The following is a 23450-nucleotide window of genomic DNA, read 5'->3' on the forward strand; positions in this document are numbered from 1 at the left end:
TATTTGGAAGTAGGCAATAATTTGAGCCAAGTGGCTCCAGTCTCTGCCTGTAGTTTTGCCAGTTTTGTTTTTAATGTCTGATTAGCCCTTTCTACCATTCCTGCTGCTTGGGGTCGGTATGCGCAATGTAATTGTTGTTTTATTCCCAGCTGAGTACAAAATTCCTCATTGATCTGTCCCACAAAATGAGGTACATTATCAGAGCTTAATCGATATGGAATCCCAAATCTAGGAACAATTTCTCGCATCAAAACTTTTACTACCGTGGAAGCTTTGTTATCTACAGTGGGGTAAGCTTCTATCCATTTGCTAAATACATCAACAATAACCAATACATGTTTATAACATTGGCATCTTTCCAACTCAATGTAATCCATCTGGAGTGTCTCAAAGGGACCTTCCGGTAGCGGGGTTTTACCCATTTCACAGGGTATTGCTTTTCCAGGATTACACTGCTGACATACTAGGCAACGGCTGCTCATATTTTGCGCTATATCTTGCAGTCTCGGACGCCACCATGTTTTGAGCAGCACGTCACCTGTTGCACGTGCACCACAATGAGTTGCAAAGTGAACACATTCGGTGACCCAGGCTGCTAATGCATCGGGCATACAAGTTTGCCCTGCCGGGGTGACCCACAATTTGTTTACAGGATCATAACATCCCAATTCTTCCCATAGTCTTTTTACACAAGCAGGAGCGTCCTCCTGTAACTGAATGACGTCAGTGATGGTCGGCATTGGCTTTTCTAAGGGAGACTGACCCTTAGAGCTTTTAGTCTGGCTGATCATTTTTGGTACCACCATGTCTTTTAAGCGAGAAGCCTCTTTGGCTTGGTGGTCCGCTTGCCGATTACCCGCGTCCACCAGTGGTTTGATTGTCGTATGGGCAGCGCACTTTATTACGGCTATTTGTTTAGGGAGCATTAAAGCCTGTAGTAATTGTGTAACTAACTGTTTGTGGGATATCTGAGTGCCTGCAGATGTAAGAAATCCCCTGTTCTTCCATAATTGACCGAAGTCGTGTGTGACTCCAAATGCGTATCTGGAGTCTGTGTAAATGTTTATTTTCTTTTTTCTCTCCTAACACGCACGCTCGGATAAGTGCAAATAGCTCGGCTTGTTGGGCGGAGAACGGTGTTTCAAATGCTGCTGCTTCCAGGGTTTCTCCCTGCTGATTAACTATAGCGTACCCTGATAATCTATCCCCCCTTTCGCCGACGGAAGCACTGCCGTCGGTGAAAACAGTTAAGTCTACATCGGGCAGGGGAGTGTCGGAGGCTTCCTCTCTGAGGAGCGTCAGGCAATCGTGGCCTGGCTGTGAGCATTCCGAGGGTGGTTCGGAGAGAAAACTTGCTGGATTGATAGTGGTGCAGTGGCGAAATTGGAGCTTGGGATTATTCAGGAGATAAATCTCGTATTTGTTCTGCCGAGCCATGGTTAAATGTTGGGTTTGGAGCTGTCCGAGCAGTGCCGTGACAGAGTGGGAACTATAATCCACAATGTCCTGCTGGAGGGTATGGTTAGCCACCGACTGGAGGCTGTTGTAAATAGAAACAAGGATCTGAGTGCAGGTGGGATAGTCAAGAACTGTCAATTTAAGAGAACTGTCATTATTCTGAATATTGCTTTATTAATTTTAAGAAATTAACATATCTTGTTAGTAGTGCTTTCTTTAATGGAATCGACGAATTCATTTACAGAAAACCAAGAGACAGCATAAGATTGGTTCAGTTATATGTGTTTAATAAGTTATTGTGTTTGATATTTTAAAATAAATGTTTAGAATTAGCCTGGGAATTAAAATTTCAAACAATGTGGAAGCTGGTTTTAAAAAAACAAAACTCTGATTACAAAGAACAGATCGTTCAAAGACATTTGATAACGGGAATTTGGCAGCAATCCAACTTTTATTCCCAGCCCATTTGAGTGACAAATATTTTTTTTTTAAGTTTGGAGATGCGAATGGCATCATTCCAAGCTATACGCCTCTTTTTGTCTCTGCAAGAAAATTAACCCTTTCAACAAGCTTTTGTGTATAATCCAGAAGATGTCAAAGTGCAGAATGTTGTACTTTCATTCCCAATAACTCGAAAGAAGTGAAAGATTTGGCATTACATATCCAAAAAGAAATCCAAAACTTGATCCACCCCAATTTATCTCTCTGGGATAAAATTTGTGGGTGGCTTGAACACATTGGAATGTCCACAATAAGAATAATCCTATTCTCCTGTGTAGCTGTATTCATCATTTACATAACATACCAATGTGCTAAGTGCACAAAAAACTATTCGCTAAACGCAGGGGACCAACTATTAGAATGATTCAAACTAACCCAACTGTACCCCCAATCGATGAATTTGAGCTGAAATACTATTATTGAAATGTTACTGATCAATCAACTGTTTGACTGTATTATTAACATATTGTGTAATTTATTAATACTGAATCAGTAGTATCAAATTTGATTAATTTATTAATTACAATAATTATTTTGAAATGCCTGGTTGTTGGGCCCCGGGGGTTGGCAGGGTTGTATGCTATATTGGGAACTTGCCGGACGGGAAACTGACACTGCGGTTGATAATCGTCTGGGTAATCAGGGAAATCAGCCTCTAGTGCCCCCTCTTTTCCCAGGACTAACTCATGATTCATCTGTGGGAATTGATTAGCACGGATTTTAGAACGAGTGCGAGTCGCCGGACCTCCTTGCGATGGTGGAGGTGGTGATAGTGGCGGGGGGAGCAGTGGATAAAGGGCTTGAATGTAAGGTGGAGGCGGTCGTAGTGGCGGTGTAACAGTCGGTCGTCCCCTATATTGCCAATTTTCAGGGTCATCCTCATCGTCTCCCTCGGTCAAGGCAAGGCCGGCCATTTGACTGTACGGTCCTGATTTAGAAATGGGAGGTTTTACAGACTTAGGTATTTTTCTATGGTGGGCATATTCCTTTTTCAAAACCTCCACAGTCTTAACAATTCCCCCTTCTGTTAATTCAATACCCAAATTTAAAGCGTTAGCCTGCCAACTAGCCAATAAAGATGTATCTTTTAAGTTTTGGCAGTACACCCGCCATAACTCAATCAATTTCTTAGCCGTGGAGCTACAGTTATAGAACATAGAACATAGAAAAATACAGTACAGAACAGGCCCTTCGGCCCACGATGTTGTGCCGAACCTTTGTCCTAGATTAATCATAGATTATCATTGAATTTACAGTGCAGAAGGAGGCCATTCGGCCCTTTGAGTCTGCACCTGCTCTTGGAAAGAGCACCCTACCCAAACTCAACACTTCCACCCAACACCAAGGGCAATTTGGACATTAAGGGCAATTTATCATTGGCCAATTCACCTAACCCGCACATCTTTGGACTGTGGGAGGAAACCGGAGCACCCGGAGGAAACCCACGCAGACACGGGGAGGACGTGCAGACTCCGCACAGACAGTGACCTAAGCCGGAATCGAACCTGGGACCCTGGAACTGTAAAGCAATTGTGCTATCCACAATGCTACCGTGCTGCCCTTGAGAACAAATAAATCTACACTATCATTTTACTGTAATCCATGTACCTATCCAATAGCTGCTTGAAGGTCCCTAATGTTTCCGACTCAACTACTTCCACAGGCAGTGCATTCCATGCCCCCACTACTCTCTGAGTAAAGAACCTACCTCTGATATCCCTCCTATATCTTCCACCTTTCACCTTAAATTTATGTCCCCTTGTAATGGTTTGTTCCACCCGGGGAAAAAGTCTCTGACTGTCTACTCTATCTATTCCCCTGATCATCTTATAAACCTCTATCAAGTCGCCCCTCATCCTTCTCCGTTCTAATGAGAAAAGGCCTAGCACCCTCAACCTTTCCTCGTAAGACCTAATCTCCATTCCAGGCAACATCCTGGTAAATCTTCTTTGCACCTTTTCCAAAGCTTCCACATCCTTCCTAAAATGAGGCGACCAGAACTGTACACAGTACTCCAAATGTGGCCTTACCAAAGTTTTGTACAGCTGCATCATCACCTCACGGCTCTTAAATTCAATCCCTCTGTTAATGAACGCGAGCACACCATAGGCCTTATTCACAGCTCTATCCACTTGAGTGGCAACTTTCAAAGATGTATGAACATAGACCCCAAAATCTCTCTGCTCCTCCACATTGCCAAGAACTCTACCATTAACCCTGTATTCCGCATTCATATTTGTCCTTCCAAAATGGACAACCTCACACTTTTCAGGGTTAAACTCCATCTGCCACTTCTCAGCCCAGCTCTGCATCCTATCTATGTCTCTTTGCAGCCGACAACAGCCCTCCTTACTATCCACAACTCCACCAATCTTCGTATCGTCTGCAAATTTACTGACCCACCCTTCAACTCCCTCATCCAAGTCATTAATGAAAATCACAAACAGCAGAGGACCCAGAACTGATCCCTGCGGTACGCCACTGGTAACTGGGATCCAGGCTGAATATTTGCCATCCACCACCACTCTCTGACTTCTATCGGTTAGCCAGTTCGTTATCCAACTGGCCAAATTTCCCTCTATCCCATGCCTCCTTACTTTCTGCATAAGCCTACCATGGGGAACTTTATCAAATGCCTTACTAAAATCCATGTACACTACATCCACTGCTTTACCTTCACCCACATGCTTGGTCACCTCCTCAAAGAATTCAATAAGACTTGTAAGGCAAGACCTACCCCTCACAAATCCGTGCTGACTATCCCTAATCAAGCAGTGTCTTTCCAGATGCTCAGAAATCCTATCCTTCAGTACCCTTTCCATTACTTTGCCTACCACCAAAGTAAAACTAACTGGCCTGTAATTCCCAGGGTTATCCCTAGTCCCTTTTTTGAACAGGGGCACGACATTCGCCACTCTCCAATCCCCTGGTACCACCCCTGTTGACAGTGAGGACGAAAAGATCATTGCCAACGGCTCTGCAATTTCATCTCTTGCTTCCCATAGAATCCTTGGATATATCCCGTCAGGCCCGGGGGACTTGTCTATCCTCAAGTTTTTCAAAATGCCCAACACATCTTCCTTCCTAACAAGTATTTCCTCGAGCTTACCAATCTGTTTCACACTGTCCTCTCCAACAATATCGCCCCTCTCATTTGTAAATACAGAAGAAAAGTACTCGTTCAAGACCTCTCCTATCTCTTCAGACTCAATACACAATCTCCCGCTACTGTCCTTGATCGGACCTACCCTCGCTCTAGTCATTCTCATATTTCTCACATATGTGTAAAAGGCCTTGGGGTTTTCCTTGATCCTACCCGCCAAAGATTGTTCATGCCCTCTCTTAGCTCTCCTATGTTGCCAAATAATCTGCTGTGCCTCTATAACCGTAGGCAAATCTTTTGATCCTCCCAGGGGCCATTTCCCCTTTCCCAATTTCTTATGCAATTCTCCCGATAACCGCCGCAGCTGCTGAGAATGTTCCGAATACTGTTCACAAAGAGTTTGAAGTGCGCTTCCACTATCAGAGGTGCTATCTAAAGTATTACCCATTGTCCCCTATCCTCAGATGATCCTTGTGGTTACCTGCTTATTTTTGATAGCGATCCTAAATCGCTTATTCAATCAAGAATTTAAACGGGGTTATCCTGCCCCGTTACCCAATCAAGAGGCTAAATCAAATTGTTTAAATGTTCCGACAGGGCACGCAACGGTCAAGCCCTGTTTATTATGTTTCCTTTAGGTGTTATCCTCACCACCATTTAAATTTTATAATATATAATTTGGACAGAGTTATCCGTTCTCCGTAATATTCAATCTGATCAACCCGAAGTGTCGAACAAGTCTAGACACCGGTTGATATACTTATTTATCGAAAACCACCTTTTATCGCGAAGGTATTAGGTAACCCTAAGGATCATCGTCATTCAATCTTACTAATTTGGAGAGGATTCTAACCTCTCACGGGCTATTTACCCAGAGATTTAAGGAGGACTCTAACCTCCCAAGGTTTCCAACCCGGGACTTTAGGAAGGACTCTAACCTCCCAGGGACTCCAACCCTGGACCTTTTAGGGAGGACTCTAACCTCCCAGGGTTTCCAATCCGGGACTTTAGGAAGGATTCTAACCTCCCAGGGACTTCAACCCTTTCAACACTTATTCGTAACGGGTTCGCCGGACTGTTCTGATTTCGTCAGAGTCTCCTCCGAAACCGAACAGCAGGGCGTGGCCACACTCGGGACAGCAGAGGGGGGAACCAAAGTGGTAACAATGGTACTTACGTTTGGTGGCCCATTCCCTCCTCAGCGTCTGAATGCAATCAGTCTGTTACGCCGTCAGGTTCCAGGGAGGCTCCTTGAACTCCCACTTCTGACACCAAATGAGGATTCTTTGCTGCCAGTCCGGATTAAATGATCAGTTGAACACCTCGTTACTTTAACATATGTTTATTTCTCGGCCGGTGCTAAGACCACTGTATCTCTTGAGAGTTACAACAGTAAGCAAAAGTCAATACATCTAACAGCAGTTCTTATACATTTTTGGTTCATTGCTGAGGGCAGCCTCCTCGCACTCTATCTGTGCTTTTAGCTCAATTATAATTCAGCCCCCTCAATTATAATTATCTTTAAAGCCAGCGCAACCATTCCCAAGGCCGTTACTGCAATTTGTCTGGTACAAAAACAAGTGATTACAGCTTGCTACCAAAAAAACCTGTCTTGACATTCCTTCACACAAAGCTTCATCTAACATTTTGTTTTCCCATAAAGTTCCAATCCATCTTGAGCCAAACTCTCATTTATCCATCATCAGCCAAACTCTCAGTTGCTCTTGTTTAACTTCAAGAATGTGGTCATCAAGGGCAGCATGGTGGCGCAGTGGGTTAGCCCTGCTGCCTCACGGCGCCGAGGTCACAACCCAAAGATGTGCAGGCTAGGTGCATTGGCCATGCTAAATTGCCCCTTAATTGGAAAAAATGAATTGGGTACTCCAAATAAATTTAAAAGAAAAGAATGTGATCATCATGGGTTCTTTAAGGCCACTTGAAATTTCTTCATTATGACTGATCTTCACAAAAATGGCATGTATCCTAAACATCAGCATTTGTCACCTGTGTATTATCACCCTGACTCCTGATAGCCAGACCCTGTTTTTGCTTCCCCTTACGCTCTCTATTGCCATCAATGGTGCTCTTGCATTGTTTTTACCACCTTTCCCCCATTATAAGAATGTAGTTCAACTGTACCCAAAGCATCTCCTCTTTAAAGGCAGCCTATTTTTCCATTACAGTTTTGCCTGTCAATCTTTCAGTCCGATTTACATGGACAGATCCATCCCCCGCTCCCCCCCCCCCCCCCCCTCCCCCCAACAAGTCAATTATCGTTCCTCGGGATTTCTCCTTGTCCTTTTTTGAAGCTGACCTAAGTATTATGATACCAAAGGTCTTATATTCCTGAGAGTTGTTTAGTGATGGAACTGTGCAAAGCCATTCTTTACTTTGGATAGATTTATTGACAGAGTAAAACATTACAAGCATATGCATTTCCTGACCCCGTTTTTCTGTCAGGAAGTGTCTCTTTATAAGTACTCGGGTAGCCATCCAATCAATGCCCTCCACCTGTTTGTACTGAACTTCAATTGATACAGTTAACAGTGACCACTGTCCCAAAGTTAACGTTCATGGCAGGTTCTCTGGCAGTGGGGCCAACGAGCAATACAAATTGCCATTGATTTTGATGGGATCTGAAGATCTAGTCTGTAGCAAATAGCTCGCCACCTTCACTGCAGAAAAACGTTCTGCAGAGGGGGCTAGAAAACCCCCAGTCACTGTGTGAGAAACTTTTACTGAACACACTTCAGAGATTCTTGGTCCTCTCTGCCCTTTACACTATTGCTATCTCATTCTAGAATAGGATAATAAAAACTCCCCTATTGTAAGTATTCTATAGAAAAGAACATTACAGCACAAGAACAGGCCCTTCGGCCCACCAAGCCTGCACCAATCCAGATTCCTTATTAAGATCTACTATGCATGGGCATTGATGCACTATCAATTACGATGGGTTAGATGAGTAGAGAGTAATCAAGGCTGTATTAAGCAGAGATGTGTTGCCTCCTGCAGCTGCTGCCGAAATGGCTGCAGCTCGGTGAGCACACACATTTATACTCCGCCTACTGGGCGGAGCCAGCAGGCAGGGATCTACCCCCGTACCTGTAGAACAGGAGCCTTACCGTATTACCTCTCATATATCTATTATACAAACAGTGGTGACTACCACAGGCGTCATAGTAGCACAATGGTCAGCATTGTTGCTTCACAGCTCTAGGTCACAGTTCACTTCCCGGCTTGGGTCACTGTCTGTGTGGAGTCTGCACGTTCTCCCCGTGTCTGCGTGGGTTTCCCCCGGGTGCTCCGGTTTCCTCCCACAAGTCCCGAAAGACGTGCTGTTAGGTGAATTGGACATTCTGAATTCTCCCTCCGTGTACCCGAACAGGCGCCAGAATGTGGCGACTAGGGGCTTTTCACAGTAACTTCATTGCAGTGTTAAAGTTATCCTACTTGTGACAATAATAAAGATTATATTATTATTGCCTAAACGATCTGTATCTCTCCATTCCCCACCAGTTCATGTGTCTATCAAGATACATCTTAAACATTGCTATTGTGCCAACCTCCACTGGCAAAGCGTTCCAGGCACCCACCACCCTCTGCGTGAAAAACTTTCCCCACACATTTCCCCGAAACATTCCCCCTTTCAACTTGAACCTGTGCCCTCATGTCACTGAGTCTTCCACTCTGGGGAAAAGCTTCTGACTATTCACCCTGTCTATACCTCTTGTAATTTTGTCGACCTCAATCAGGTCTCCTCTCAGACTCCATCTTTCCAAGAAAACAACCCGAGTTTATTCAACCTCATAGCTAACAGCGTCCTGAACAGGCAACATCCTGGTAAAACTTCTTTGCAGTCTCTCCAAAGCATCCAGGTCCTTCTGGTAGTGTGGCGACCACAACTGCACGCAATATTAGCATTGTTGCTTCACAGCGCCAAGGACCCGGGTTCGATTCCCGACTTGGGTCACTGTCTTTGTGGAGTCTGCGTGTTCACCCTGTGTCTGCGTGGGTTTCCTCCGGGTGCTCCGGTTTCCTCCCACAAGTCCCGAAAGACGTGCTTGTTCGGTGAATTGGACATTCTAAATTCTCCCTCACTGTACTCGAACAGGCGTTGGAGTGTGCCGACTAGGGGAATCTCACAGTAACTTCATTGCAGTGTTAATGTAAGCCGACTTGTGACAAATTACCTGAGAAAGGACATATTGGCACTGGAGGGAGTGCAGAGGAGATTCACTAGGTTGATCCCAGAGTTGAGGGGATTAGATTATGACGAGAGGTTGAGTAGACTGGGACTGTACTCACTAGAGTTTAGAAGGATGCGGGGGGATCTTATTGAAACATATAAAATTATGAAGGGAATAGATAGGATAGATGCGGGCAGGTTGTTTCCACTGGTCGGGGAAAGCAGAACTAGGGGGCATAGCCTCAAAATAAGGGGAAGTAGATTTAGGACCGAGTTTAGGAGGAACCTCTTCACCCAAAGGGTTGTGAATGTCTGGAATTCCTTGCCCAGTGAAGCAGTTGAGGCTCCTTCTTTAAACGTTTTTAAGAAAAAGATAGATACCTTTCTAAAGAATAAAGGGATTCGGGGATATGGTGTACGGGCCGGAGAGTGGAGCTGAGTCCACAAAGATCAGCCATGATCTCATTGAATGGGGGAGCAGGCTTGAGGGGCCAGATGGCCTACTCCTGTTCCTAGTTCTTATGTTCTTATGTAAATTGTCATTGCCATATTAAAGATTACTATTATATAATTATGATTCCAAATGTGGCCGAACTAAAGTTTGATATAACTGTAACATGACCTGCCAACTCTTGTACTCAATGCCCCGGCCGATGAAGGCAAGCATACCGTATGCCTTCTTGATCACTTTATCCACCTGCATTGCCACTTTCATGGAACTATGGACCTGAACGCCCAGATCCCTCCGTATGTCAATGTTCCTAAGGGTTCTGCCATTGACTGCATAATTCACACCTGAATTTAAACTTCCAAAATCACCTAGCATTTGTCCAGATTGAACGCCATCTGCCATTTCTCTGCCCAACTCTCCAATCTATCTATATTCTGCTGTATTCTCTGACAGTCCCCTTCACTATCTGCAAGTCCACCTATCTTAATGTCATCTGCAGACTTGCGGATCAGACCATCTACATTTCCCTCCAAGTCATTAAGAGATATTACAAACAAGTAGTCCCAGCATGGTTAGCACTGTTGCTTCACAGCACCAGGGTCCAAGGTTCGATTCCCGGCTTGGATCACGGTCTGTGCGGAGTCTGCATGTTTTCCCCGTATCTGCGTGGGTTTCCTCCGGGTGCTCCAGTTTCCTCCCACAAGTCCCAAAAGACGTGCTGTTAGGTGAATTTGACATTCTGAATTCTTCTTCAGTGTACCCAATCAGGCACCGGGATGTGGCGACTAGGCGTTTTTCACAGTAACTTTATTTGCAGTGTTAATGTAAGCCTACTTGTGACAATAATAAAGATTACATTATAACTGATCCTGTGGAACACCACTAGTTACAGATCTCCATTCTAAAAAACTCCCTTCCACTGTTACTCTCTGTATCCTGTTGCTAAGCCATTCTTTACCTATCGAGCTAGCTCACCCCAAATACTATGCAACTTTACCTTTTGTACCAATCTGCCATGAGGGACCTTGTCAAATGCCTTACTAAAGTCCATGTAGACGACAGCCACAGCATTTCCCTCATCAACTAATTTTGTCGCCGCCTCAAAAAATCCTATCAGTCGGTAAAACGTGGGACTGGATTCTCCGCTGGCGGGATTCTCTGTTGCGTCGGCAGCGCACCTACGCCGGGGCATTTTCTAACAGCGTGGGGCTGCCCAAAATGGCAGGACAGAGAACCCGCTGCCAATGGGGGCTGGCCGCACCAGGAAACTGATGTAGCGGAACGGAGACTCCTGCAGATGACCTGCTCTGCACAAAACCATGTTGCCTATCACTAACAAGTCCATTCGCTTCTAAACGTGACTAAATCCTGTCCCTCAGTCTCTTCTTCAACACTTTTCCCACCACTGACGTCAGGCTCACCAGCCTATAATTACTTGGATTATTCCGGCTTCCCTTCTGAAAGAAAAGGACAACATTGGCTATTCTCCAGTCCTCTGGAACCTCGCCTGTGTTCAAAGATGATCAAAGATATCTGTTAAGGCACCAGCTCTTTCCTCTCTTGCCTCCCACAGTAACCTGGGAAATATCCTATCCGGCCCAGAAAACCATCTACCTTGATGTATTTTAAGATATCCAAGACTTCCTCCTTCATTATGCTAGCATGTCCTAGAGTATTCACACACCCATATCACTAACTTGATCATCCGTCATGTCCCTCTGCTTGGTGAATACCGATGCAAAGTACTCCTCATTAAGGATCTCACCCACTTCCCCTGACTCCACGCATAACTTCCCTCCTCGGTCCTGGAGTGGACCTACTCTTCCCCTAGCTACCCTCTTGCTCGTTATATATGTATAAAAGGCCTTGGGATTTTCCTTGACCCTTCTTGCCAATGATATTTCATGGCCTCTTTTAGCCCTTATAGTTTGCGTGCATCTCTGTAATTTACTCAAGGTCATCCAAAATACTGCTATGTGTGTATTAATTTGCACCAAGTTATGTTCTCCTATCAGTCCTGCAACCTACATTGTCTCCCGTTCAAGCAATGACTTGATTTTAAAATCCTCACCTTTGCTTTCAAATCACTGCATGGCCGGCTCCCTCACTATCTCTGTAATCACCTCCAGCCTACACACGTCTGAGATATCTGGGCTCCGTTAATTCTGATCACTTCAGGGTCTCTAATTTTAATTGCGCAATCATTTATGGTCACAACTGCAGTTGCCTATTCCCTAAGGAGTGGAATCTCCACCCCTACACCTCTCTGCATCCATGGCTTCCCACTTTTCATAGAATCATAGAATTCCTAGCAGAAGGAAGCTATTTGGCCCATCGGGTCTGCAATGATCCTCTGAAAGAGCACCCTTACCTACGCAGACCCTCCCGCCCTATCCCTGTACCCTTACCTAACCTGCACATCTTTGGATGTGGGGGGAAACCGGAAACCTGAGAGCACAATAGGGGAAGGGCGGGATGACCAGAGAGCACAGTGTAGTACACTGTTAGCTGTGGTGAGCTGAGAGCACAGTGTTAGCTGTGGTGAGCTGAGAGCACAGTGTTTGCTGTGGTGTTATGAGTGCACAGTGTTAGCAGTGGTGTTGTAAGAGCACAGTGTTAGCTGTTGTGAGCTGAGAGCACATTGTTCGCTGTGATGTCCTGAGAGCACAGTGTTAGCTCTGGTGTCCTGAGAGCAGTGTTTGCTGTCGTGAGCTGAGAGCACAGTGTTAGCAGTGGTGTCCCGAGAGCACAGTGTTAGCTGTGGTGAGCTGAGAGCACAGCGTTAGCTGTGGTGAGCTGAGAGCACAGTGTTAGCAGTGGTGTCCCGAGAGCACAGTGTTAGCCGTGGTGAGCTGAGAGCACAGTGTTAGCTGTGGTGAGCTGAGAGCACAGTGTTAGCTGTGGTGTTGTGAGAGCAGAGTTAGCTGTGGTGTGGGAGCACAGCGTTAGTTGTGGTGAGCTGAGAGCACAGTGTCAGCAGTGGTGTTGTAAGAGCACAGTGTTAGCTGTGGTGAGCTGAGAGCACATTGTTCGCTGTGATGTCCTGAGAGCACAGTGTTAGCTCTGGTGTCCTGAGAGCAGTGTTTGCTGTCGTGAGCTGAGAGCACAGTGTTAGCAGTGGTGAGCTGGGAGCACAGTGTTAGTTGCGATGTCCTGAGGGCACAGTGTTAGCAGTGGTGAGCTGGGAGCACAGTGTTAGTTGCGATGTCCTGAGAGCACAGTGTTAGCAGTGGTGAGCTGGGAGCACAGTGTTAGTTGCAATGTCCTGAGAGCACAGTGTTAGCTGTGGTGTCCTGAGAGCAGTGTTAGCTGTGGTGAGCTGAGAGCACAGTGTTAGCTGTGGTGTTTGAGTGCAGTGTAAGCTGTGGTGTGTGAGCACAGCATTAGCTGTGGTGAGCTGAGAGCACAGTGTTTGCTGTGGTGTTCTAAGAGCACAGTGTTTGCTGTGGTGAGTTGAAAGCACAGTGTTAGCTGAGGTGAACTGAGAGCACCGTGTTAGCTGTGGTGTCCCTGAGAGCACAGTGTTAGTTGTGGTGTTGTGAGAGCACAGTGTTAGCTGTGGTGTTGTGAGAGCACAGTGTTAGCTGTGGTGAGCTGAGAGCACAATGTTCGCTGTGATGTCCTGAGAGCACAGTGTTAGCTCTGGTGTCCTGAGAGCAGTGTTTGCTGTGGTGAGCTGAGAGCACAGTGTTAGCAGTGGTGTCCCGAGAGCACAGTGTTAGCTGTGGTAAGCTGAGAGCACAGCGTTAGCTGTGGTGAGCTGAGAGCACAGTGTTAGCAGTGGTGTCCCGAGAGCACAGTGTTAACTGTGGTGAGCTGAGAGCACAGTGTTAGCTGTGGTGTTGTGAGAGCAGAGTTAGCTGTGGTGTGGGAGCACAGCGTTAGTTGTGGTGAGCTGAGAGCACAGTGTCAGCACTGGTGTTGTAAGAGCACAGTGTTAGCTGTGGTGAGCTGAGAGCACATTGTTCGCTGTGATGTCCTGAGAGCACAGTGTTAGCTCTAGTGTCCTGAGAGCAGTGTTTGCTGTCGTGAGCTGAGAGCACAGTGTTAGCAGTGGTGTCCTGAGAGCACAGTGTTAGCTGTGGTGAGCTGAGAGCACAGCGTTAGCTGTGGTGAGCTGAGAGCACAGTGTTAGCAGTGGTGTCCCGAGAGCACAGTGTTAGCTGTGGTAAGCTGAGAGCACAGTGTTAGCTGTGGTGAGCTGAGAGCACAGTGTTAGCTGTGGTGTTGTGAGAGCAGAGTTAGCTGTGGTGTGAGAGCACAGCGTTAGTTGTGGTGAGCTGAGAGCACAATGTTAGCAGTGGTGTTGTAAGAGCACAGTGTTAGCTGTGGTGAGCTGAGAGCACATTGTTCGCTGTGATGTCCTGAGAGCACAGTGTTAGCTCTGGTGTCCTGAGAGCAGTGTTTGCTGTCGTGAGCTGAGAGCACAGTGTTAGTTGCAATGTCCTGAGAGCACAGTGTTAGCTCTGGTGTCCTGAGAGCAGTGTTAGCTGTGGTGAGCTGAGAGCACAGTGTTTGCTGTGGTGTTCTAAGAGCACAGTGTTTGCTGTGATGTTCTAAGAGCACAGTGTTTGCTGTGGTGAGTTGAAAGCACAGTGTTAGCTGAGGTGAACTGAGAGCACCGTGTTAGCTGTGGTGTCCCTGAGAGCACAGTGTTAGTTGTGGTGTTGTGAGAGCACAGTGTTAGCTGTGGTGTTGTGAGAGCACAGTGTTAGCTGTGGTGAGCTGAGAGCACAATGTTCGCTGTGATGTCCTGAGAGCACAGTGTTAGCTCTGGTGTCCTGAGAGCAGTGTTTGCTGTGGTGAGCTGAGAGCACAGTGTTAGCAGTGGTGTCCCAAGAGCACAGTGTTAGCTGTGGTGAGCTGAGAGCACAGCGTTAGCTGTGGTGAGCTGAGAACACAGTGTTAGCAGTGGTGTCCCGAGAGCACAGTGTTAACTGTGGTGAGCTGAGAGCACAGTGTTAGCTGTGGTGTTGTGAGAGCAGAGTTAGCTGTGGTGTGGGAGCACAGCGTTAGTTGTGGTGAGCTGAGAGCACAGTGTCAGCAGTGGTGTTGTAAGAGCACAGTGTTAGCTGTGGTGAGCTGAGAGCACATTGTTCGCTGTGATGTCCTGAGAGCACAGTGTTAGCTCTAGTGTCCTGAGAGCAGTGTTTGCTGTCGTGAGCTGAGAGCACAGTGTTAGCAGTGGTGTCCTGAGAGCACAGTGTTAGCTGTGGTGAGCTGAGAGCACAGCGTTAGCTGTGGTGAGCTGAGAGCACAGTGTTAGCAGTGGTGTCCCGAGAGCTCAGTGTTAGCTGTGGTAAGCTGAGAGCACAGTGTTAGCTGTGGTGAGCTGAGAGCACAGTGTTAGCTCTGGTGTCCTAAGAGCAGTGTTTGCTGTCGTGAGCTGAGAGCACAGTGTTAGCAGTGGTGAGCTGGGAGCACAGTGTTAGTTGCGATGTCCTGAGAGCACAGTGTTAGCAGTGGTGAGCTGGGAGCACAGTGTTAGTTGCAATGTCCTGAGAGCACAGTGTTAGCTCTGGTGTCCTGAGAGCAGTGTTAGCTGTGGTGAGCTGAGAGCACAGTGTTAGCTGTGGTGTTTGAGTGCAGTGTAAGCTGTGGTGTGTGAGCACAGCATTAGCTGTGGTGAGCTGAGAGCACAGTGTTTGCTGTGATGTTCTAAGAGCACAGTGTTTGCTGTGGTGAGTTGAAAGCACAGTGTTAGCTGAGGTGAACTGAGAGCACCGTGTTAGCTGTGGTGTCCTGAGAGCACAGTGTTAGTTGTGGTGTTGTGAGAGCACTGTGTTAGCTGTGGTGTTGTGAGAGCACAGTGTTAGCTGTGGTGAGCTGAGAGCACAATGTTAGTTGTGGTGTTGTGAAAGCACAGTGTTAGCTGTGGTGAGCTGAGAGCACAATGTTAGTTGTGGTGTTGTGAGAGCAGAGTGTTAGCTGTGGTGAGCTGAGAGCACAGTGTTAGCTGTGGTGAGCTGAGGGCACAGTGTTAGCTGTGGTGAGCTGAGGGCACAGTGTTAGCTGTGGTGAGCTGTGGGCAGTGTTAGCTGTGGTGAGCTGAGAGCACAGTGTTAGCTGTGGTGTCCTGAGAGCACAGTGTTAGCTGTGGTGAGCTGAGAGCACAGTGTTAGCTGTGGTGTTATGAGAGCAGTGTTAGCTGTGGTGTGAGAGCACAGCGTTAGTTGTGGTGAGCTGAGAGCACAGTGTTAGCTGTGGTGTTATGAGTGCACAGTGTTAGCAGTGGTGTTGTAAGAGCAGTGTTATCTGTGGTGAGCTAAGAGCACAGTATTGGCTGTAGTGTTGTGAGATAACAGTGTTAGCTGTGGTGAGCTGAGAGCACATTGTTCGCTGCGATGTCCTGAGAGCACAGTGTTAGCTCTGGTGTCCTGAGAGCAGTGTTTGCTGTCGTGAGCTGTGAGCGCAGTGTTAGCAGTGGTGAGCTGGGAGCACAGTGTTAGTTGCGATGTCCTGAGAGCACAGTGTTAGCAGTGGTGAGCTGGGAGCACAGTGTTAGTTGCGATGTCCTGAGAGCACAGTGTTAGCAGTGGTGAGCTGGGAGCACAGTGTTAGTTGCGATGTCCTGAGAGCACAGTGTTAGCTCTGGTGTCCTGAGAGCAGTGTTTGCTGTCGTGAGCTGAGAGCACAGTGTTAGCAGTGGTGTCTCGAGAGCACAGTGTTAGCTGTGGTGAGCTGAGAGCACAGTGTTAGCTGTGGTGAGCTGAGAGCACAGTGTTAGCTGTGGTGTTTGAGTGCAGTGTTAGCTGTGGTGTGTGAGCACAGCATTAGCTGTGGTGAGCTGAGAGCACAGTGTTTGCTGTGGTGTTCTAAGAGCACAGTGTTTGCTGTGATGTTCTGAGAGCACAGTGTTTGCTGTGGTGAGTTGAGAGCACAGTGTTAGCTGAGGTGAACTGAGAGCACCGTGTTAGCTGTGGTGTCCCTGAGAGCACAGTGTTAGTTGTGGTGTTGTGAGAGCACAGTGTTAGCTGTGGTGAGTTGAGAGCACAATGTTAGTTGTGGTGTTGTGAGAGCACAGTGTTAGCTGTGGTGAGCTGAGAGCAGTGTTAGTTGTGGTGAGCTGATGGCACAGTATTAGCTGTGGTGAGCTGAGGGCACAGTGCCAGCTGTGGTGAGCTGAAGGCACAGTGTTAGCTGTGGTGAGCCGAGGGTTGTGTTAGCTGTGGTGAGCTGCGGGCAGTGTTAATTGTGGTGAGCTGAGGGCACAGTGTTAGCTGTGGTCAGCTGAGGGCATAGTGTTAGCTGTGGTGAGCTGAGGGCACAGTGTTAGCCGTGGTGAGCTGAGAGCACAGTGTTAGCTGTGGTGAGCTGAGGGCAGTATTAATTGTGGTGAGCTGAGAGCACAGTGTTAGCTGTGGTGAGCTGAGAGCACAGTGTTAGCTGTGGTGAGCTGAGGGCACAGTGTTAGCTGTGGTGAGCTGAGGGCACAGTGTTAGCTGTGGTGAGCTGTGGGCAGTGTTAGCTGTGGTGAGCTGAGAGCACAGTGTTAGCTGTGGTGAGTGGAGGGCAGTGTTAGCTGTGGTGAGTGGAGGGCAGTGTTAGCTGTGGTGAGCTGAGAGCAGTGTTAGCTGTGGTGAGCTGATAGCACAGTCTTAGCTGTGGTGAGCTGAGAGCACAGTGTTAGCTGTGGTGAGCTAAGGGCACAGTGTGAGCTGTGGTGAGCTGGGGCACAATGTTAGCTCTGGTGAGCCGAGGGCGGTGTTAGCTCTGTTGAGCCGAGGACAGTGTTAGCTGTGGTGAGCTGAGTGCAGTGTTAGCTCTGGTGAGCTGAGGGCAGTGTTAGCTGTGGTGAGCTGAGGGCACAGTGTTAGCTGTGGTGAGCTGAGGGCACAGTGTTAGCTGTGGTGAGCTGAGGGCATAGTGTTAGCTGTGGTGAGCTGAGTGCAGTGTTAGATGTGGTGAGCTGAGAGCAGTGTTAGCTGTGGTGAGCTGAGAGCAGTGTTAGCTGTGGTGAGCTGAGAGCAGTGTTAGCTGTAGTGAGCTGAGGGCAGTCTTAGCTCTGGTGGGCTGAGAGCACAGTGTTAGCTGTTGTGAGCAGAGGGCACAGTGCTAGCTGTGGTGAGCTGAGGGCACTGTGTTAGCTGTGGTGAGCTGAGGGGACAGTGTTAGCTGTGGCGAGCTGAGAGCACAGTGTTAGCTGTGGTGAGCTGAGAGCACTGTGTTAGTTGTGGTGAGCTGAGGGCACAGTGTTAGCTGTGGTGAGCTGAGTGCAGTGTTAGATGTGGTGAGCTGAGAACAGTGTTAGCTGTGGTGAGCTGAGAGCAGTGTTAGCTGTGGTGAGCTGAGAGCAGTGTTAGCTGTAGTGAGCTGAGAGCAGTGTTAGCTGTAGTGAGCTGAGGGCAGTGTTAGCTCTGGCGGGCTGAGAGCACAGTGTTAGCTGTTGTGAGCTGAGGGCACAGTGTTAGCTGTGGTGAGCTGAGGGCACCGTGTTAGCTGTGGTGAGCTGAGGGCACAGGTCAACTGTGGCGAGCTGAGGGCACAGTGTTAGCTGTAGTGAGCTGAGAGCACAGTGTTAGTTGTGGTGAGCTGAGGGCACAGTGTTAGCTGTGGTGAGCCGAGTGCAGCGATAGCTGTGGTGAGCTGAGAGCAGTGTTAGCTGTGGTGAGCTGAGAGCAGAGTTAGCTGTAGTGAGCTGAGGGCAGTGTTATCTCTGGTGAGCCGAGGGCTGTGTTAGCTCTGGTGAGCCGAGGACAGTGTTAGCTGTGGTGAGCTGAGTGCAGTGTTAGCTCTGGTGAGCTGAGGGCAGTGTTAGCTGTGGTGAGCTGAGGGCACAGTGTTAGCTGTGGTGAGCTGAGGGCAGCGATAGCTGTGGTGAGCTGAGAGCAGTGTTAGCTGTGGTGAGCTGAGAGCAGAGTTAGCTGTAGTGAGCTGAGGGCAGTGTTAGCTGTGGTGAGCTGAGGGCACAGTGTTATCTGTGGTGAGCTGAGGGCACTGTGTTATCTCTGGTGAGCCGAGGGCTGTGTTAGCTGTGGTGAGCCGAGGGCAGTGTTAGGTGTGGTGAGCTTAGAGCAGTGTTAGCTGTGGTGAGCTGAGGGCACAGTGTTAGCTGTGGTGAGCTGAGAACACAGTGAGAGACGCATTGATCTAAGAGCACAGTGTGAGACGTGGTGACCCGAGAGCACAGCGAGAGACGCGGTGATCTGAGAGCACAGCGAGAGACGCGGTGATCTGAGAGCACAGCGAGAGACGCGGTGATCTGAGAGCACAGCGAGAGCCGCGGTGACCCGAGAGCACAGTGAGACACGCGGTGATCTGAGAGCATAGTGAGAGACGTGGTGATCTGAGAGCACAGCGAGAGACACGGTGATCTCTGAGCACAGTGAGCGATGCGGTGACCCAGAGCACAGTGACAGACGTGGTGATCTGAGAGCACAGTGAGAGACGCATTGATCTGAGAGCGCACTGAAAGACGCGGAGATCTGAGAGCGCAGTGACAGACGCGGTGACCCGAGAGCACAGTGAGAGACGCATAAATCTGAGAATACAGTGAGAGACACATTGATCTAAGAACACAGTGAGAAACGTAGTGACCTGAGAGCACAGTGAGAGACACAGTGACCTGAGAGCACAGTGACCTGAGAACACAGTGAGAGACGCAGTGACCTGAGAGCACAGTGAGAGACACAGTGACCTGAGAGCACAGTGAGAGACGTATTGATCTGAGAGCACAGTGAGAGACGTGGTGATCTCAGAGCACAGTGAGAGGTGCGGTGATCTGAGAGCACAGTGAGGGATGCAGGGAACTGAGATCACAGTGAGAGATGTGGTGCTCCTGCCCCTCACCACCCCCCACCCCCTGCCCCTCACCCCGGGCTCTCACCACCCCCCATCCCCCCTCCCCCACCTCCCCTCCCCTCCCATCCTCCTCCCCCTCGTCTCCCCCCCCCCCTCCCCTTTCCCCCTCCCCTCATTGTGTTCTCAGATCAATGCGTCTCTCACTGCGCTCTCAGATCAATGCGTCTCTCACTGGGCTCTCGGGCCACCGCATCTCTCGCTGTGTTGTCAGATCACTGTGTCTCTCACTGTTCTCAGATCAATGCGTCTCTCGCTGTGTTCTCAGATCACCGCGTCTCTCACTGCGCTCTCAGATCAATGCGTCTCTCACTGTGCTCTCAGATCAATGCGTCTCTCACTGGGTTCTCGGGCCACAGCGTCTCTCGCTGTGTTCTCAGATCACTGTGTCTCTCACTGTGTTCTCAGATCAATGTGTCTCTCGCTGTGTTCTCAGATCACCACGTCTCTCACTGCGCTCTCAGATCAATGCGTCTCTCACTGGGCTCTCGGGCCACCGCATCTCTCACTGTGTTCTCAGATCACTGTGTCTCTCACTGTGTTCTCAGATCAATGCGTCTCTCGCTGTGTTCTCAGATCACCGCGTCTCTCACTGCGCTCTCAGATCAATGCGTCTCTCACTGTGCTCTCAGATCAATGCGTCTCTCACTGGGTTCTCGGGCCACAGCGTCTCTCGCTGTGTTCTCAGATCACTGTGTCTCTCACTGCGCTCTCAGATCAATGCGTCTCTCACTGGGTTCTCGGGCCACAGCGTCTCTCGCTGTGTTCTCAGATCACTGTGTCTCTCACTGTGTTCTCAGATCAATGTGTCTCTCGCTGTGTTCTCAGATCACCACGTCTCTCACTGCGCTCTCAGATCAATGCGTCTCTCACTGTGCTCTCAGATCACAGTGTCTCTCATTGTGTTCTCAGATCAATGCGTCTCTCACTGTACTCTCAGATCAATGCGTCTCTCACTGTGCTCTCAGATCAATGCGTCTCTCACTGTGCTCACAGATCAATGCGTCTCTCACTGTGCTCTCAGATCAATGCGTCTCTCACTGTGCTCTCAGATCAATGCGTCTCTCACTGTGCTCTCAGATCAATGCGTCTCTCATTGTGCTCTCAGATCAATGCGTCTCTCACTCTGCTCTCAGATCACTGTGTCTCTCACTGTGTTCTCAGATCAATGCGTCTCTCACTGTACTCTCAGATCAATGCGTCTCTCACTGTGCTCTCAGATCAATGCGTCTCTTACTGTGCTCTCAGACCAATGCATCACTCACTGGGCTCTCAGATCAATGCGTCTCTCACTGTGTTCTCAGATCAATGCGTCTCTCACTGTGTTCTCAGATCAATGCGTCTCTCACTGTGCTCTCAGATCAATGCGTCTCTCACTGTGCTCTCAGATCAATGCGTCTCTCACTGTGTTCTCAGATCACTGCGCCTCGCACTGTGCTCTCAGATCAATGCGTCTCTCACTGTGCTCTCAGATCAATGCGTCTCTCACTGTGCTCTCAGATCATTGCGTCTCTCACTGTGCTCTCAGATCACCGCATCTGTCACTGTGCTCAGGGTCACCGCATCGCTCACTGTGCTCAGAGATCACCGTGTCTCTCGCTGTGCTCTCAGATCACCGCGTCTCTCACTGTGCTCTCAGATCACCACGTCTCTCACTATGCTCTCAGATCACCGCGTGTCTCACTGTGCTCTCGGGTCACCGCGTCTCTCGCTGTCAGATCACCGCGTCTCTCGCTGTGCTCTGAGATCACCGTATCTCTCGCTATGCTCTCGGGTCACCACGTCTCTCACTGCTCTCGGGCCACCGCGTCTCTCGCTGTGCTCTCAGTTCACCGCGTCTCTCGCTGTGCTCTCGGGTCACCACGTCACACACTGTACTCTCAGATCACCGCGTCTCTCGCTGTGCTCTCAGATCACCACGTCTCTCGCTGTGCTCTCAGATCACCACGTCTCTCGCTGTGCTCTCGGATCAATGCGTCACTCACTGGGCTCTCAGATCAATGCGTCTCTCACTGTGCTCTCAGATCAATGCGTCTCTCACTGTGTTCTCAGATCAATGCGTCTCTCACTGTGCTCTCAGATCAATGCGTCTCTCACTGTGCTCTCAGATCAATGCGTCTCTCACTGTGTCCTCAGATCACTGCGCCTCGCACTGTGCTCTCAATCAATGCGTCTCTCACTGTGCTCTCAGATCAATGCGTCTCTCACTGGGCTCTCAGATCAATGCGTCTCTCACTATGTTCTCAGATCAATGCGTCTCTCACTGCGCTCTCAGATCAATACGTCTCTCACTGTGTTCTCAGATCAATGCGTCTCTCACTGTGCTCTCAGATCAATGCGTCTCTCACTGTGCTCTCAGATCAATGCGTCTCTCACTGTCCTCTCAGATCAATGCGTCTCTCACTGTGTTCTCAGATCACTGCGCCTCGCACTGTGCTCTCAGATCAATGCGTCTCTCACTGTGCTCTCAGATCAATGCGTCTCTCACTGTGCTCTCAGATCATTGCGTCTCTCACTGTGCTCTCAGATCACCGCATCTGTCACTGTGCTCAGGGTCACCGCATCGCTCACTGTGCTCAGAGATCACCGTGTCTCTCGCTGTGCTCTCAGATCACCGCGTCTCTCACTGTGCTCTCAGATCACCACGTCTCTCACTATGCTCTCAGATCACCGCGTGTCTCACTGTGCTCTCGGGTCACCGCGTCTCTCGCTGTCAGATCACCGCGTCTCTCGCTGTGCTCTGAGATCACCGTATCTCTCGCTATGCTCTCGGGTCACCACGTCTCTCACTGCTCTCGGGCCACCGCGTCTCTCGCTGTGCTCTCAGTTCACCGCGTCTCTCGCTGTGCTCTCGGGTCACCACGTCACACACAGTACTCTCAGATCACCGCGTCTCTCGCTGTGCTCTCAGATCACCACGTCTCTCGCTGTGCTCTCAGATCACCACGTCTCTCGCTGTGCTCTCGGATCAATGCGTCTCTCACTGTGTTCTCAGATCAATGCGTCTCTCACTGTGCTCTCAGATCAATGCGTCTCTCACTGTGCTCTCAGATCAATGCGTCTCTCACTGTGCTCTCAGATCAATGCGTCTCACTGTGTCCTCAGATCACTGCGCCTCGCACTGTGCTCTCAATCAATGCGTCTCTCACTGTGCTCTCAGATCAATGCGTCTCTCACTGGGCTCTCAGATCAATGCGTCTCTCACTATGTTCTCAGATCAATGCGTCTCTCACTGCGCTCTCAGATCAGTGCGTCTCACACTGTGCTCTCAGATCAATTCGTCTCTCACTGTGCTCTCAGATCAATGTGTCTCTCACTGTGCTCTCAGATCACTGTGTCTCTCATTGTGTTCTCAGATCAATGCGTCTCTCACTGGGCTCTCGGGCCACTGTGTCTCTCGCTGTGTTCTCAGATCACTGTGTCTCTCACTGTGTTCTCAGATCAATGCGTCTCTCGCTGTGTTCTCAGATCACCGCGTCTCTCACTGCGCTCTCAGATCAATGCGTCTCTCACTGTGCTCTCAGATCAATGCGTCTCTCACTGGGTTCTCAGGCCACAGCGTCTCTCGCTGTGTTCTCAGATCACTGTGTCTCTCACTGTGTTCTCAGATCAATGTGTCTCTCGCTGTGTTCTCAGATCACCGCGTCTCTCACTGCGCTCTCAGATCAATGCGTCTCTCACTGTGCTCTCAGATCACTGTGTCTCTCACTGTGTTCTCAGATCAATGCATCTCTCACTGTACTCTCAGATCAATGCGTCTCTCACTGTGCTCTCAGATCAATGCGTCACTCACTGGGCTCTCAGATCAATGCGTCTCTCACTGTGTTCTCAGATCACTGTGCCTCGCACTGTGCTCTCAGATCAAAGCGTCTCTCACTGTGCTCTCAGATCAATGCGTCTCTCACTGTGCTCTCAGATCAATGCGTCTCTCACTGTGTTCTCAGATCACT

At 49.0% G+C, this 23450-nt stretch overlaps 2 protein-coding genes across 2 annotated transcripts in view; one reads left to right on the forward strand and one right to left on the reverse strand.

Annotated features, from left to right (window-relative positions):
• LOC140398666 (NACHT, LRR and PYD domains-containing protein 1a-like) overlaps window positions 1–23450 on the forward strand; it is a 121108-nt gene that overhangs the window by 70189 nt on the left and 27469 nt on the right. The window lies entirely within an intron of this gene.
• LOC140398733 (syncytin-A-like) overlaps window positions 1–23450 on the reverse strand; it is a 70549-nt gene that overhangs the window by 2716 nt on the left and 44383 nt on the right. The window lies entirely within an intron of this gene.

The sequence above is a fragment of the Scyliorhinus torazame genome, chromosome 1 (genome assembly GCF_047496885.1).
Source record: "Scyliorhinus torazame isolate Kashiwa2021f chromosome 1, sScyTor2.1, whole genome shotgun sequence".
NCBI classification, from domain to species: domain Eukaryota; kingdom Metazoa; phylum Chordata; class Chondrichthyes; order Carcharhiniformes; family Scyliorhinidae; genus Scyliorhinus; species Scyliorhinus torazame.